At 34.2% G+C, this 19360-nt stretch overlaps 1 protein-coding gene and 1 long non-coding RNA gene across 11 annotated transcripts in view; one reads left to right on the top strand and one right to left on the bottom strand.

Annotated features, from left to right (window-relative positions):
- Positions 1-19360, bottom strand: part of Scrib (scribble planar cell polarity protein) — a 53102-nt gene that overhangs the window by 26954 nt on the left and 6788 nt on the right. The gene's annotated exons all lie outside the window — the stretch shown is intronic.
- On the top strand, positions 5570-7032 carry LOC139990217 (uncharacterized). Its single transcript, XR_011800516.1, has 3 exons — positions 5570-5745; positions 6090-6376; positions 6465-7032. It is a non-coding gene; the product is annotated as an uncharacterized lncRNA (long non-coding RNA).

Here is a 19360-nt window from a genome sequence, read left to right as displayed (position 1 = left end):
GATTAACAACTCAGCATTCACAATATTTAATAATTTATATTTGCCAGCTTCTTTCCTTTCTTTCTTTTTCCTTTTTCGTACATAAAGATTTCCATTTCCCTGGCAACGATATCTCACACATCGAGTTTCAGCTTCGGTTCAATCATATACATAGAATGTCAATGTGTATGTACTATGTTTATTATATGTTACTATATTAAAGAGAGAGTATTATAAAAAAAGGATTTAAGACTTTGTGAATTAGATAAAAGGATCCAATTAACATTTTATCTTTCCTAATTGCAAGTGTTTCGTGCGAAAAATAACAGAGGTAATAGTAACTTTTTAAAAACACAAATTAAAATAGAAATTAGGTATTCGAGAGAAGGAGAGTACGTTAGTTTCTCCCACAAAATGTTACCACGCTTGCGTTGATTTATTGTTACGTGCGCGTAACCGAATCGCATCGTCGATTTTCTGAATCGAAAATTCTGAATTCGAATTACAAGCGGCGTAACATTAACCGGAACGCATCTAATCTCGCGTAATTTAATTGTTACTTTCCCTTGTTTTTTTCGTGACGGTCAATGAACCGTCTCACCCGAGCGTATCGCATTAATTGAAGCAAGTGAAAACTTCGTGTGAGGCTTACACGAGACTCGTCTCACTTTAACATCGAATAAATGCGCGATAATATCAACGTAAATACAATGATGCAATTATTAATCAATGACACCGCTTTCACAAAATAAATGTGTAATTTTCATTCGAATGATTACGTTCCTAAAATTATCAAACTTCCTCGACCTTCCTGTCCAGATTTTGTTAAATTTTGTTAAATCATTTATGATCGCAGGATATGCAAAATCTTCATTCCGATGTTCTATTTTAAGATAAATCCGAAGGCGAATGGCGTAGTTTGTGAACAACGATTTCATTTTATTCGACGCGCACAACGTAAGGTTTGGCAAAACTCCGAATTTAAATAAAATTGTTTGTTACTAGAAACTCACAGGGGAGAACTGGCCACGATTCATGCTTCAAACGATTCAATTCTGACCCAATAGTTGTAGGAGATAAATACCCGAATTATGCAAGCTGATGTTATCGTAATAAGCTTCCCAAGATTTCTCGTAGTTGTATGAGCATATTATGAGATTATTTTCCCGTCCATGAGCTTCGGATAATCAGGAGAATATAATAGATTAAGATACCTTAAAATTGTAATTCTATAAAAATCTACGTTACTTCTTGAAACGTGAAATATGTACATGAAATTCATTAAGGAAAATTTAAATAGATATTGAAGATAAAATTTGATTCTTCCAGTTCAATATCTTTGGAACTGAAGGCACCTTTTGTTAGAAAAAGAATAGACGCAGGAATAATAAAGTATTTTGTACACTTAATTGTAACGTAATACGCATAAATAGAAATAATACAAATAATTGAATATTACAAAAAACGCATACGTACGTTCTTTAGCAAATGATTCATACCGACAAAATTGTAAAAAAATTCTTTTTGTCGACTAAAAAATAACAACGAAAGTAACCAAACTCACAATGTTACATATTGTAAGTCAAGCGAACGACGCACGTTGTATTTACATATTCAACATGGATAATAGATTGAATCTCGTTGCATATGTATGCTACTATTCCAGCAACTGCGAGGGTTGTTCCTGGCCGTTAATTAATTTTCAAACATACACACAACCTCTTAAAAATCAACATAACGCTTTTGATGGAACCAGGCCCCTCTTACGTACTGCGAATTTTTATTTTTTCTTCATTCATTTAAGCAATTTTCCTTCGTGAAACGCGTCGCGAAAATTGCTCGTATACGTGGACGTTTTAATTAAACTGCACGGTTTCACGAACACCTAAATTTAGAGCGGTATACTGGGAACAGCCTCGACGCGGGACGCGTCTCCAGTTGTCAGTTTCCACTCGATTGTTCCTCAAACTCGTCCTCGCGGGCAACTTGTTAGCCATTAATGAGGTCAACCACGAAGTGTGCGCCAAGTGTGAGCGAGAAAGTTGTCCGCACAATTTATAATAAGTTTCGCAAATGTTCTAGAACCGATGCGGAAAGTTCGCTTGTTCCCCTAATCGTTCCGGTCGTCTCGTAACATGATAAAGTTAATTAGTTTATCGAATTATGTAATCTCTTCGTTTAAGTACGTAGGCTGATGGTTTTTCATTAAGAAGCAAAAAAAAAAAAAAATAAATAAATGTTGTATTCTATGTATGTAGGTACTATAGTATACATGTGTATCATGTTATTGTATGTACCTACTACTCATCACAGGATTGCCGTTTATGTGCACGAAGATGCTATAAATAATACCAATTACGTTAACTACCCTTTCTCGTCTCGTGTACCTACAGCTCGAATGGCTAAAATTATATTTATTCGGGATATCATACATATCCTGACGTTATTTATATTTATCTCTTAATTAAGTTCGTCTAGTATCGCACATCCCATGGACCACGTGGAACGCCAATTTCAACTACCTGTGCACGTTGAACAATCTCAATTTTACGGTCTCGTTAGGTGTCCACGGACGTGTAAGGTGTGATCATCCACTATTTTCTCGTTTATTTTCACCTTTCTACGTCCGTACATACATACATGGCCGTTTCGATGGATCCTTAGAGCTGAACAAAGCGGTTCGATCGAAGGTACGAACACTCTAGGGTGCCTCGAAAAGTGGGGCACTTTTGTCGTCTCTCCTACTCTCTTTGTCTTTCATTTTGCCTCTCAAAAGCGACGCAGAAATATCAATCACTAGCCTAGATATTGCGAATCGTTTTATTCAATGCACAGAAATCATGTCCGCGCATATGCACGCGCGTGCAAATATTGTTGACCATTCTTTCCTTCTCTTCTATACTCGTATCACGCTCGAAACAAAACACGCGAACCGCGACTAGATCTCGTCTGAATTTTGCCAGGGGAGAAAAGAGGGAATATACACTCTTCTATTGGAAAAGCTTTCACGTAACTGCACGAGGATTTTCGAAAACTCGTGGAATCGTCAAGCGTTCTCTTCGTTTTCATTTGTAACTCGATCGATGGATTGGTTTTTTCAAAAAATACACGCGTGTAATCTTTTGCTAATTCGTTAACGTTCAATGGAAGAATATCGTACATTATACGTACAGTACAGCATAGGTGTGCGTAGAGGAAATTTCATACTAGGATGATTTTCTATTTAATATATAATATTTAATATAATTCTATTTAATATATAATAACTTTAATAACATACCAATAATTAAACCTAAAATTAGTTGACATCAGAAATATTTATATTCAAAACTATAAAACATTGGATGAAATAATAAACTTTGGGACATCAGTTAGAACAGAGCGACACGAGTAATGAAAAGTTTCGGCCAGTATCGATCCAGTCTGAAAACTGTTGTCGTTCTCGACGTTTCGCAAGAGGCACTTGCGACGATCGGTGAACACAGTGGAAGAAGCAAGGTTGCAAGTTTAGAAAACGTGCTCGAAAAAAAAGACTTGCAACGCTTTTATACACCGCACGAGGTTGAAGACAGAATGAAGCGGTGTGTCGTCGCCAAGAGTCCCGGCACGTTTTGTATAACTGAAAACGTCCGGGAAGCCAGCGTGTGTACGCGTTTCGCGTAACCTGATTGTAGCGTCTTATTGAGTTTCCACTAGCAACTTGGTATGCACACCAAATGTCTTTAAGTTGATACGTTGACCATCACGAGACAACCCAATGCAAACTCATTTTCCACACTGTACAAGCCGCTTGATACTATTTGTTCTGAAATGCAACTGTGTCTTAAAACCACACGAGAACGAAGAAAGTAGAGAATAATAGTAGCATAGTAAATTTAGTATCTATATGCTTTGCTCTATGATTATGTATTATTGACCCAATAAATGTTTCCAACATTTCATGTTTATGCATTTCAAATTTCAAATTTAAATAAATAAATAAATACATGCATACGATCTTTAAAATTTTAAATTTTCAAATTTCCGAGCTCTTAAATTTCCAAATTTCCCGATTTTTTAATTTTCAAACTTCAAATTTCAGAAATTTCAAATTTGTAAATTTTCCAAATTTTAGATTGTCGAATTTTCAAATTTTTAAACTTTCAAACTTTTAAATTTTTAATCTTTCAGATTTAGAAGTTTTTAAATTCATTAATGTGCAATAATGTTTACGTATCTTCAAATTGTTTATTTAGATAAATTCTAAAGAAGTAACTTAAAATAGAAAGAAAAATAACTACAGAATCTTCTACACCTGAGGATTCTAAACTGTTGCGTATTTCTTTCTTCAATTCCACTCGAATCTCTAATAACAATAAGAACTAACATCATCACTAGTCTTTTCAATAATAATTTTATAATATTCGAATAATTTTCAGCGCTAGTGTAGCTAGTGCTTGAAGGTCCCTTCACTATACCTGTGGGAATAATCATGTAATACAGATGAATTTAATGGGAAGCTATAATGTTTTTACGTAAGAGAATTCTTTTTACGTAGAGGGCGAAGATTGCTCTTTAATCACGCAAGCGCATATATGAAATGTATACATATGCATAAATACGCTTTTTTCCGTGAACAAACTTCACAATAACTGTTTAGAAGAATCTTTTGCGCTATAACTTTTCCCTCATGCGTACAAAGTTATACTTCGTTTATCATTGCATTTACGAGGAGTGGAAAGACAAGCAGGTATATAATCTTTGATAACGTAGTATATCTCGAATTTTTATGTGCAAGTAGATCTATAACACACATTCTGAGATATCACTTTATTAAAATGTTACCCTTTTATTCCTTTTTAAGTACTTAATTCTATTATCATACGAAAATTTAAACGATTTTTTATTGAAATTATTGATTACCCGAATTAGGAAATGATCAGCAAATCCTAATAGAATTACATGACGTTATGTAACTGGAATTTTTGAGTATTCAGGTTTTAACTTCGATTAGGAGAGAGTCAATAAGTGATTGAAGCCACGACTCGATTCTAATTGAGTTTAAAATGTTTAGTACGCAAAGTGGAATTCGACTTAAGAAATTCTTATAAGAGCCTTTACATTGTAGAAATATTCAATCACCAGTAAAATTTTAAAGTAAAATATACAATTGTCGGTACTTGATTCAAATAAAAAATAAATTCAAATAGAAAAGAGATCCTCTAAGAATACTTTGCTACAGCCTATGGGTTATTTTCGGCTCTATCGTACTTCTCTACAGGAAGATTGGAAAATTAGAAAATTTTATAAGAGTTAAAGGATTTAAATAGATAAATGTTCTTTTCTTGGTTGAAAACTACTTACATATATACATACAAAATTTGAGAGTCGTAATAGTTAGATAATAGAAAATTTCCTGTATATTTTCATCGATCGAAATATACCTGGTAAGGGAAATTACTGGAACTGGAATCTGTACTCGGATCGAAATCGATGATACCACATGTGAAATATAAACGTTCAAACATTCTTCGTGTGACTCATTTAACTGACTAGCGCTTTCCTCGTTTTTTCCTTTCCACGTGTGCGTAATCTTTTTACTGTTCTTGTCACACCGTTGATAAAGTGCCGCGCCATTATAGTACGTGCGTAGTTTCTTCAAGCAGTTCAACGCAATCTTCACGTAACTGATTTATGTAATAATTATATTGTTCGTAATGTCTGTAATAATTTCTGACAGATTAAACGTTTGCATTAGACAAAAAATAGGAATACATATTCTCATCCGTAAGTCACAGGACACTTGCAAATTTTCTAATTATATGGTCAAAATATATATTGGAATTTTTAGGCTGCAATATTTTTCGTGCTCAGATTTTAATAGATATTTTTCACTGGTTATTCTATTTTATTTCAACCAGTATTTATTTTGATCTAAAATATTTATTGAAAGCAGATTTTGAATTATTTCTTTTTTATTCTTCAAATAGTTTTTTAACGAATTCTATAAACGTAAAACATTTAATTATTTCTCAAGCAACTTGAAAAGTTATTAACGATGCTCATCAAACTAAGTAAAAAGAAAATAAAACTTCCTGTTTGAAACCAATCTTTGCTTCTCTTTAACACAGAAACGAGGCTGAAGTTTCGCAAATATAATAAAAACCGAAGTGAAGTCGATCTTGGTAACCAAAGTTCGCTAGTGAAGCTAACAGACCAATAAACCAAGCCAATTAGATCGAAACTACTTTGTGGTCGAGCGAATAAAAAGTATCTTTCGTTCTATTTCTACTTTCTCATGTTACATGCATTGGTTAACCATAAATTGGGCTACTGGGCAGGTACAAACGAAATTAACTGCAATTTTGTCTGAAAAATCTATAACTAGGTTTTATAAAATAGCATCTTCTTCGAACTGGTAAGCTCCATCGAACTTCGTTTTTATCGGCATTGGAAAGTGATTATCTCTTGAAATAGTATCACGAGACAAAATGATTTCGATTCAGGTGCATCGTACAAAACCGATGGAATATGAACTAATGCGAGGCCACGTATACGGGAAGAACGCGTCCGGACAGACGACAATTTATGATATTGATTATCATAGGAATGCAATTTATTACACAAATTGAATTCGATGTACAACAGCGACGAGGGAAATATCGGGATAAAACGGGATTTATACTGCACGCTGTTGTACAGGGTGTCATCGAATCGATGCAAGTGACTTTAAACGAGAAAGTAAGTAGCAAATACGAAGAGTAACTATGTATTCTCTGGAAAGTTTGTTCTCTGAGTAGACGTAATAAGCTTATGACGAGCTATTTGGGTAAATGAGTTTCATATAATAAGCTTCTTCACGAAGTAAATTTCGAGTAAGCTTCAAACTAATAGATGTTATTATAAATTATATATACGAATATCAGAAAGCTCGAGATCACATGCTGCTTTGAATGTATAATTATAGTTATTGAATAAAATTGTATCTCAGAGAGCAGAGAGTAAGAAATTAGCCCAAGTAGAATAAGGAAAATTATAGGTATGTGTACAGGTATTAAGTAAATTGACATTGTAAAAACACTGTGAACGAAGTCTTAATTATAGAATATAATTATAGACTAATTATAGAATATAAATTATAGAATATAAATTATAGCATAATTATGTAATATACACCCGGTATATTCTATAAATCCGTCCTTACGAAACGCGACACACTCTTGCACACAAAAAGGAAATAATTCGATCGGCGGTTCGCGAGCCGAACATTAATCTTGCAGCGTATTGCCGCCTCTCCTACCTCTTCCTCCGCTTTCATTATCTTTGATCCCTTTACCTTGAATTTTACTTGAAAAATTGCCGTCGCTTAGCACGAAGGAAAAACGATGAAAAGAGAAGCAGACCTCCATTGATCGATAACGGCACGAAAAGAGCCAGAAAACAAAAAATGGTAATTATCGATACTTCGAAGGGTCGAATAGAAGATGCTATATGTAGGGGATACGGCTAAAATTATTTTACATGCTAACAGCAGTTAGTTCTCTATGGGAAGATATTGAGATAAACTAAAAGCATGGATAATTGTTTTTCATTTAAAGCTTAAGTTTTGAGAAAATTAATTTCGAAAATTCGTTGTGTATACACGCACATATGTATGCACTTTCATAGTTAAATACGTTATGTTAGAGAAGTGCACAGATGTGTACACAATGAATTTTCAAACTCAAGTTTCTCGAAAACCAAACTTCAGATAAAAGAATTTTTTCCTCCACTCTTAAGCTACTTTTGCATACAAAATTTTCTCTTATTTGTTTTTATAATATGGTCTTCCGACCATATCACATGGAAAATACAACAACGAAAACGATGCGTATTGAACAAAAAATCCTAAATAGACGTGGAACTTTCAAACAACATGTTCGTACGTAATTAAAGCCACAAACTACGCGGTATTAATTAACAGAGTAAAGTAATTATTGCAAAATTCTCGACACGATTAAATGACGGGGATAGAGTTCAGCGATTGGGACGAGGATGTCGTTATTATTCCCATCCAATTTGTTTCCTGATAACAAACTACGTGGTTGACCTTTCGAAATTGTACGAATAACTTTTATTAATCATTTCTACGAATTGCTTTTCATCCCACATATCAACATTGATTATTTAAAGTTGTAGACCATGTTCCAGTCCTAAATACATTTTTCGTTTCTTGATAAAGACTCTGAACAAATACATACTACGATAACTATATATAACTATATATCAATAATAACTTATTATCACGTAAATTACAGAAAGAAAAACTAATTTTCTCAAGAGAAAATACTCTACACAAGTGTAATAACAGGGTACGTACATGTATACAAAGTGTTTACGCTATTAGTTCGCAGTGTTTCTTTCATAAGTGTTAGATTTGTGAGAAAATTAGAAAAAATCAAAGTTTTATTATTTTTTACACGTGATACGATAACCTAAATAGATATTCTCTTAAACTTATGTTGAATTAAATTGATCGATAGAATTGTTTTACATCGAAATTGGTAATGAAATTTGTTACATCATGTACCTCAAGATGAATTCGAGGCAAAGTATTATTTTTTCCAATTGGAAAGAAGATTCAGTTACAACGTACATTTTTGCTAATAATAAAATGATTACAGACTTCGTTGAACGTGCATAAATCTTCGTATGTTACAGTAATGTGATTTTTTCCAACTACGCAACTATAGATCAAGAGAACTGAATTTTCCTTGACGCGTGTATAGTGAGATACAAAAGTATTCACATCCTCGCAATTATTTAAATCGGAAATTAATATTAAAACCAGATGCTATTTTTTACTAAACTAGATATACAACACAAAAGCTTAATTATTACACCTTGCTAATTTGAAAAAGAACTGCGCTGAATTTTCATTCATGACAATCTTCAAGATCAAATTTGCCTTCGAAAAATCTAATTGTAGCTCTTACCATGTAAAGTGGCAAGTTATTCGATGATTCGACTGTTCGAACAACATTTTTTATTAATTTGTCATAGCGTGTCTATGCAAGGGAATGTAGGATTACTCAACGTAGAGACCGTGACACTTGCTTACACGTAGAACTCCGCGTCACCGCCAGTCGAATGTGTGTATGTGTAAATACGTGTGGATTAACGTCGTGTTTCACGTGTACCGTCCGTAAAATTATTTACTACAAGATCTCGTAATGTTGTCACAGCCTTAAGACGACGTCGTCCCGTTCGTACGTCGTCGCGAAATCGCATGCCGATTATCCACGTCCTGTAGTACCGTCTAGCATCCCTCGGAGACTCTTTACATGTACTTGGAATTTCAAACGACCCAGCTTATTGCAAATTTCAACGGTATGTGGAGATTGTGCATTTACAGAGTCGCCAAGTGGAAACTATTAATGATTCATCGTTCAAGTTACGTGAATGAATTTCACGATCGTTTCATCCTTGATTTTTATTGCCGCTTGAATCAAAATAGACTTCGTGGAAGCTGCGTGATAAAAAGATTATGGCAAGGATAAATAGGCGCGTGATTTTAAAGCCCTTTCAACAGATGAAGGCGGGAAAAGAAACTTTTAGTGTGCACTGACCTTTCGCAAGGTGGCGATAAATTTCAATAAAAATCACACCCCCGCTATTAATACCAATTGAAAGGGAATAAAAATTCCATTCGGCACGTTACGAGAAAGCCTTTCGTCCCTTACTGATCCCAAGCAACATTACACGAATGGGAAAGGGAACTTTCAGTGAAAAATTTGTTTCCTTCCGAAAGAAATCTTCGTTACGCAAGACGCGTTTGTGTAGTGTTGATTTCTTCTTAAGGCATAAAAGATGTAATACATACGTGAAAAGTTTCTACGTGAGTATGTACCGGCTGAGGATGACGTACGATATATGAAGTTTTTCATAAAATTCTATCTAATGGATATAAAATAATTCGTAATGTTTTATCTTCGCATAATTTTTGCAAAAGCTGCATTACCACCTTTCGTAAAATGATACTTCGTGTTTATTCTAGAAATAATTTCTTCTGAGAAAACTGAGAAAAAATATATTTGTTGAACTCGTGGTAGAGAATGAAATTATAATTTAATTGATTATAGAATTGAACGAATGGTTCTGTTAGAAATTGAAAATTGTAATAACACAAATTCTAAAAAATGTTCATTTACATCAGAAAAATTCTTATTTCACTTTAATATACTTCGTAATGAAATCGTTCCAGAGAATCTCACGAAGGGAGATCCAAGAATATATTAGGGGATGGTTCGTCCGTAACGAGAAGAAAGAAAAGGTCAGTTACTGTGAATTCCATTTTCCTGCCGCGGTAGATCCATAGTCACGATCAAATGCAACGCAACAACGAAGCTTATTTGATTCGACGATGAAATTCAACGCGAATCGTGCCTCTCTGACACTTTTTTAAACGGGGTGAATCAAGTTTGAATCATCGCATACACTGGGAAATTGGGATCTCTGTAACTAAAAATGGCGCAAAAGGAAGATAAAGGAGGTACAATGAGGGAACTGTTATTAGCACAATTATTTCGATGACTCGCTGGACACAGTATCGACTTTTCAGCTCGTCAATACCTCCGGTGGAATTCTTCCACGGATAAAACGCGACAGATATTTCTGTACACTCGTGAATGTACTTCTTTATTGCACGCTTCGATAATAATAGTCAACTAAAAGCAGTTTCATGCAACGAATTAGGTATCAACGATGGATAATACTTTATTAACATTTCTGGACTGTTCATCGTCAGCATGATGTTTTTCAAGTTTTTCTACCGCCATATGGTGATGCATACACAGGGTGTTTCCAAATGTAGCGTGAAATATCTAACTTTCGTTACGCGGTGAAACGCCAGAACATGTGTCATTCTTCATTTTCTTCGTACCCTCCCTTTTTACGTTTTTCTTTTCTCTTTTTACTTTTACTTTCCTCCTTAACTGAAAGAAATTGTGAAATTCATAAGAAGGGCAAATATCATGGTTCACCAATTATTTCTGTCAGGGTTATACCATTTTAGTCTTCAAGGACAGCATATTTCCTTTTTGACGAAATCACATATTTTTCGTCACAACACATTATACGTGACGTTAAAATGAATTCAGCGATGTACAATAATATGACCTTGAAATCGAAACTGAATTTCTTAAATCCATACTCCGTGCATTATTCTAGTAAAAAATGAAATAAACAAAAGTCTTCCATTTAAAGCGATAAACGAATAGAGCGCAAACTACTATAAATTTCTCGCTCGATTTTAATCTGTTGACTGAGAAGGACAAGTTAACTTGTTTACAGGGACATAAGAATTTCTTCGTTCGATGACTCCTATCTATTAATCATTTCATTTCTCTTAAAAATAGATTATATCGTATTTATATTCGTAGAAACTGATTTGTCTGTATTAACATTTGATTCCGTAATTACAGAGGTTTTCCATGAAAGGATAATGCAGTTAATAAATTAAAGACTTCGCTGAGGAGTATCTTTCGAAAAAGTAAAAAAAATTCAATGATCCGAATTTACATGAAATTCTCTTATTATCACTTTCAATCACATTTCGTTTTCAAATCTTCTCCAGCTAGAATTAATCCCTATAATCTTCTCTTGTTTCAAAGAACGCGATCTCGCCCTGAGATCGTTAGGTCGAAGGTTAACCAGCAAAGTTGCCAGCAGTGGAAGGGTCACATATTAAATTTCGACAGCGATCGCATCGTATAAATTGCTCGTGACAGGCTGTCACGACTCACTATACAGGAACCAACATATCTCAATTCCTCCTAGAGTAACGCTAATGGATACTCTCTTCATCGATACTAGAACATGCCATCATGTAATTTGAAGTAGATCAAAATCAGAAGAAATGTCACGACTTATTGATGACTACACAACTAATCATGCGTGCCTTATTAAAAATGGCCTTCGTTTATCAAGAATCAGCGACTAATTAGCAAAGGTCAGCATCAAGACGTTACGATGAAAGAAGCCTTTGCTTTCTTGTTAAAAAAATGTCAACTGATAAGCTCGACCTTTCGTGAAAAATGCTAATAATGCATTTAAGGTGTGCACAGGATGTTTTACAAACAGATGTTTGTAAAAAATTAGGAATATTAGTTACGAGCTACGATGTTCTTCTGGTTCTTTGAATCTCTAGTTTTTTAGACGCGTTGGTCAGCGACAGAAGACAATTAAATAGCCGAAGAAGTATTTACGAGACAATAAATCGCCACAAATAAAATCGTCAAAGCACTAATCTCAAACGAAATGAAAACCATTAAAACCTTAAAAATAAAAAGTCACGTTATAATCAAAATTCAGTGAAAATTTAATAAGAGTTCTTCAAACTATTTTCGATTCATTGAAAATTACAAAAGAAATCATTCATATTTCAACAAAAACGCAACAAAAATTTCATCAAGATTTTAAAATATATCATCGATAGTATAAAACTTTTCATCCACACAGCTGACCCATTTATAATCAAATAAAATAAGAATAAAATTCCATCATTTCACACTTACTTTTCTATTACCTTCTCTCCCATCTTCCCAATCTCTGCAGCTAAGGATATCAATCTCATAAATCCGAAAAATCCTCTTCAATGTCCAACTATCCCCCACAAATTCCACAACGTGGCGAGTTTCATCAGCCGCTTCCACGGCCGGCAAACTTTTCGCCATTAATTTCTTGCACGTTCAACGTTCTGTTCAAACCGGGTTGCGTCCGAAAAGCCGCAATTATGAAACCCCTTCGACGTTGATCTATCTAGCAGTATTGTTAGCGAAGAAAGGCGATCGCGAAAAGAGGAAGAGCTCAAATTATTCCGCCCTGGCATGCGCAACATTTCAAATTGGCACGATGTTTAGGCGTATCCTACGTAATTACCGTTCAACGTATACTTTCGCGTAAGATATTTGTCAGTGGGATTCACAAAGTTCTTCGATCTTGACATTTCGATGGCGTATATTCTCGATCGTATTTTCAACGCGTTCGAGAAACGAGGGACGAGGATACTTGAAATTGTGTAAGAAGAAGAGAGAAAAGATAGATTATTTACTTTTCGTGCAACTAGTGTAACTGTTATGCTATCGATGTATGCACGTGTCGAGTACAGCGCAACAATTTTCAGGAAAACAACAGTATCTCTTTCTTTATGCGCGTCACGAATAGTTAAGAATATTTGGGTAAATATGTATGTATGTATGTATGTATGTATGCATGTGTGTACATATATTGGTAGGCTAAATACAAGTTTATAACTTATAGTTTTGAAATTTTGTTCAATACGATTTGGAGTTAACGAAACATTTATTGATTACGTCTTCGAATTCGACAAAATTTATATTGATCATGGTTTTTGAATTTATTAAAAATATTAATCATTCTGCTTAGGTTTCATTCCCTGAGCCCTATTCATAAAAATGTTAATAGGTATAAATCTTAGCAGTCTATTTACGAGTGCTGTGTTTTAAATTGATCATTCTGGATTAAATATCACGTTTAGTTATACGATTCATTCATGTTAATAAAAACTGTCTCGTCTCTGCTTCTAGTTCCAGAATTATCTCAGTGAAACTTTAAAATAGAAATCTTCATGAACTCCATTCCTCCCTCCCCCCATAAAACTCGTCCCCTTAAACGAATTCGAGTCTCAAACGCAAAACGCTTGAATAGAGCACGCGCTCCTTGCGTGTCGTATATTTTTACATCGCAATAACAACCATCATAACCAACCTAAGGTAAACAGCAATTCGTCCAATCTACCAAAAACCAACTAACCTATTATATAAAAAAGAAGAGCTTGAAAGTTCCATTTCTTTTTCCTTTGAAGATCATTTCCCTTTCGAATCTCCAATAGACCGCTAATTACACGATGAATCCTTATGCAAAGGATTTTTAACGTTATCGTACATTTAATTGAAGGAGTCTGGGGGCTATTTGTTAAGCTGTGCCAGTTTCAAGCCACTCGGTTACTTCCACGTTTGCCCGACCATGGAGAAACAGAAAGAAAGAAAGAGAGAGAAGAGAAGCACGGATCCAGCAGGAATGCTAAGAGCATTCGAGGGTTCGTGACATTTCAATCCCTCGTTTTTTTTTTCAAAGCTTCCAACGGAATCGTTCGCCCGCTCGTCTCTTCCGGGTGCTTAATTCCATGGTATAGACTGACTATAACGGCAACCCACGCGATTTTCGCGATTAAATAACGAATGAAGATCGGGTAACAGAATTGCTGGATCACGATTCTTCGCTTAAGACGATACACCCTACTGCCTGCGGAGGATACAAGTTCAAAAAATGAAGAATTATCATCGTCGTACATTCGTAACATAAGAAATTAATTTTAGGACATAAAACAGATGGAAGAAGATTACGTTGTGAAATGAAATATTCATAGAAGTATAATGAATATATTATGGATTTTTATGTATTTATGGGAAATTTGAAGATACAAAAATACACAAAATGCACATAATATTCAAAAATATATAAAATGTACGAAATATATATATTCAATACTCATTACGATATATATTAGGTAAAACAATTTTCTATCTAATATCTACAAAAAAAATAATTTAAACAATAATGTCTGTATGTATGTAACGGAGTCTTTAGCTTAAGTGGAGTAGCCAATCTTCTTTCTTCTCTTTCAGTTCTTTTCGAAGAATGAGCTACCAGATTAATTTATAAAAAAGAATAAAAGTAGACATTCTTCTCGGAACTTCTTAGATCTTATTTTTAGATCTTATTCAATCACACTAATACTTAAGATTCCTTCTATCCTTATTTTTATAGTCAAACTAAGCAATTAATTTTGCAAACCAATCTTCTCCTCCGATATAAATTAATCAAAGGATCACTCTTAATTACGTACCTACTTTGAACATCGAAAATTACTTTGATTAAGAAGAAAATCTCCTTTCTCCAGTGAAATCTTAATCGCTATTTCGCTACAGAGAAACCTTTGCAGCAGTTGATAGAAATCAGTCTCGAAGTTTGATCTAAAGCTATGGAAACATCCTGTGCACAATGTAAACACGTTGGAACCAGTGAATTTTAGAAAAATAATTAACAAATTCTCCGGAGGAGGAAATACGAACCAGGGAAAATATTTTCTTTATTGGCGAAAACGTGCGAGATATATACGTGGCAATTAATAGTTTTATCTTTTTGTTCAATTCGTGAACGCGATGGTATGCGTTCATCAATGTCATCACGCGCGAAGGAAATTTATTGTTCATCCATGTCGTCACGTGGTGATCCGCACGTGCTACTACTTAGACAAAGCTGCGCCATGTAAAATTATCAGACTCGCTCTGTTTGCCATTAAATTCATGAAAAATTAATTCAATAATTAGACTACCCATGTTTATGTAAATTTATATTCTTATGAACAGAACGAAGAAAACGGAATAATAACGAATAATTATTCTTTAGATACCTTTTGTATATTTTACGAATTATGTGCATTCTGTGCATATTTGCACCCTTAAATTTCTCATAAACATTCGCTGTCTACCAATAATAATTCCTTAAAAATTTTCTACATATTTCCGCATAACTTTATTCGAATTAATTTTATTTGCAATTTCGTTGAAGTTATATTAAAGAAGCCTTCTTTTAGTTGGTTTTATATCGATAAACATACTGTCGATGCAACGCTCACAAACTACCTACAGCATCAGCTAAGTGGCTGAAACCTGAAATTCCATTTCGTGGTAATTGCATCAACGAGGGGCAATCAATCCATTTAAATAGCATTTTCAGACAAATTTACATACCGTCGTGTACCATAATTTCATACTTTCGTAAACTGACGAGTTTTGCAACTTTGATGCAAGAAACATGTTTGAATGTCAACTATCAATAAGCGCTTAATCGCCTGTAATCTGGAAATTTTATTTATTGTTACGAGAACGTAATTATTAATATAATTACTATTATTATATTTTGAAAGTTTTATTTATCTATCTACTACTACACTTATTGTAATTATTAATATATCATTATAACTAGTAACGAACGATTTACTTATCAAATTTTTAATCAAGGTAAAATTAGAAATATTGCGATTAACGACACGCTACAATTTTCTTCTCTTACAAGTCAACAAAATTCGGGTTATAGAGACAAGTTATAGAACATGACGATAACTAGTGGAATTATTCGATAACTAAGGCTTTGTCTTAGACAGGCGCTTTTAATAAGCATATTGCGGTATATTGTCATCGTGAGTGTTATTAGAGCTGTCATAGTACCGGTACAATAAACTAACTGGAACCAGGAAATAACCGATGCCGTGATGAGTCGTCGCACGTCCATGATTCTCTCGCGGTTACGTTCCCTCGAGAGGATAGACGAAACAGGAAATAATTTTTCGAAGAATCCAGCGTGCTTCGTCACGAAAAAGCCAGTCTGACCAGCCTTTTCACGTGGGAGTACTCCAATGAATTCGATAACCAGCGGTATTTACATGTGTATGAGATATAAAAGACTTTAAGGAAGATGATTATCATCTTACATCACTAATGAAGACTAATACCACAGAAATTAGAACGGCTAACACCTTCAGTGTCTTCCTTTATGTTTATTCTTTTTAATTCTTCGAGAATGAAGCAGGTTTCTTTATTTCTTTTAACATTACTTGAGATAGAGGAACTGGAATATTCTCAGTTTTATATAAATTTCATCCATTATGACCCAATTTCCTTCTTTCTTTCTTTTTTCTTTTTATATCTTTTCCTTCTTATTGAACTACTCTTCTTGGTCCAATTAATTTTTATGGAGCGATAAAAATAACAAATAAGTTTAACGAGCTCTGTTTATAAAATAAATCTATGAAATAATATTCTTCAAACGGATCATCGACATTTATATATTCGTATACGCGTAAGATCTTATCTTCTTTCAGTTCCAAAAAACATATTATGTAACCAAGAAGTAATTTCGCTCCACAGAAACGATTTACCATTTTCGGATTTCGACGATCGATACATTATCCGTGAATTATCGACGAACATTCTGGTATTTCGTTATTTGTTGAAAAATATCACGGTTTTAGAAGAATGCTTATATTCTCCAGCACGATATTGAAATAAAATAAAGGGGGCCGAACGGCCAGGCTACAGCGAATTGTGTACAATCGATAGCTCTATACGTAGCTCAAAATAACTGGAGGATCAGCTACTCAAACAGCTTTATCGCTCATTCAGGTGTCCAATATTTCAGAAGCCCCAATACGCCGTGAAACTTGAACATTCTATAAAACAAGCACACGCGGTGTTTCTTTAAATTCCTCGCGTATTTCAACGAAGCACAAATACTTTAAAAAATAACTCGACAAATGAAAATCCTCAAGCTCCAGGTGGAATTTAAAACCGGAGGATTTTATCAGTCTAAAAGACAGCCGGATCTCATCATCCACCCCTATTCTTTCAGGTGCCATTCCGCCTCCTCTTTCCACGAAGAATGTGATCAACAAAATGGAACGCAAGAGAAGTAGATTTTAGAAGGGGAACTTTAAAATTCCAGTTCCTTTTAACACATTCATAGCCGGTGACGTAAAATTGCTTATAGTTATTTGTATATCACAGGGTATTTCTAAAATTAAGTTCACGGCTAGAGCTGTTAACACATCTTCTGCTTACAAATTTTACTATTCAGAGATAAATGCCGGAGGAAGTCTTTGGTAACATGATTTAAAATCGTCGTATTTTGTTTGGCAATCAACATATTATTTAATTGTTTTTATTCTTCAATCGTGTTTATTTCCCAGAATCTGTTTGAATTAAACAGAAACTATGTGCTCTTATGTACATACATAATATGTGGTAATATCTCTCAAAAGATTAAGAAAATTGGATATATAACGTTTTACAATTCCTCTGCCAAACACATCTAATAAACGTTATTAAAAAAATGTTTACAGTAAAATATGAATTTCTAATATATTTTATATTATAGTTATATTATAGTGTATTGTACATAATTTGTATTATATCATAAATAGTAAAATAGAATTAATAGAAAAAATGACTATGATGAAATTACTTTCTATTTCTATCAATATAATCTTGAGACAAGTTTTATTACAAATTCTAGTTGAAATTCGAATAATCTAATTTAAAATAAACTAGAATTTAGGTAAGGAAGTATGATTTCTCTTTCAGCTCGACTGCCGTCACCTGTTCTTTCCCCGTTGTTAAAATCATACTAAATCAAGCCTCTTTTCTTCCCCAGGAAACAGGGCCGGTGTTCCTCGTGTTAATTCTCACACGGTGTAATCCTGGAAACGCCTAATCCCATAGAAGATCAACCCACTTAGTCCAACAGTACACGAAGCATCGTTCCCGAGGTAGAGAGTTCAAGTTTGTCATGCTCGTGGAAATTAACGTGCTCTAATATCGAATTACTATACCACATCCAAGACGCGACAACTTCGAACGTCCTATATTTGGTGAACGCTAGTTCCGATCTCGTAGGGAATGCCATTGTGTGTCATTGACCGACGACACAGATCTTCCATCTATGCGCGTCATGGCTGGCAATAAAATGACGTCCTTGAGAAGACAGAAGTAATATTCGTTCGATAAAAATCACGAGAAGAACGGGAGAAATGAAGAGAACAACGAAATGTTCCTTGGTACAAGACTTGGTTCTTTCATTGTTCTTCATCTTCGTAAAACTAAAGAGGAAGCATCGATCGATGATCGAATAAAAGTCGATAAATGGATTCTTCTCTGACAATAGAAAAATGTCATTTCGATTGATTGATTCGAGTGGTCTCTTCACTACTTTAATAGTGATTTAATTCTTCGTTGGGCAAATAGGGAAAAGAAAATGTAAGAAACCATGATGTTGGTTTTTCGGAAGCAATCGTGTTTACATTTTGCACTTGCACTTGCACTTGCACTTTGCATTTACACTTTTCATTTGCACGTTGCATTTGCGCTTTCCACTTGCACTTTGCGCCAACGTTTCGTAGATATATGAAACTGCTTCAAGTCTGTCCCGAAGAAGTGGATTGTAATGTCTACGAAACGTTGGCGCAAAGTGGAAGTGCAAAATGAAGATGCAAAGTGCAAACACGATTACTCCCGAAAATCTAATATCGTGGTATTTCAGCATCGAGAGAGTTTGAAATATAAATTAAATGAAATGAAAGTTAAAAATGCAAGAAATTGGTTACGATCGAGATGGTTAAGGTTTTGTAAAATTAAAGTTTTAGGTTTGCAAATAGTCGCAGTTTCTACCCAATCTATTCTAATTTTAATTCGTCCAACTTCCAAATTAAGTTGACAAAAAATTGTACAAAATAATGATTAATATACTGTATAGATTAAAATACACCTTGGTACTTTTTGGTTTT

Source organism: Bombus fervidus, chromosome 8 (genome assembly GCF_041682495.2).
Source record: "Bombus fervidus isolate BK054 chromosome 8, iyBomFerv1, whole genome shotgun sequence".
NCBI lineage: Eukaryota > Metazoa > Arthropoda > Insecta > Hymenoptera > Apidae > Bombus > Bombus fervidus.
Note: the sequence above shows the minus strand (reverse complement) of the source record. Positions and strands in the feature narration are given on the sequence as shown.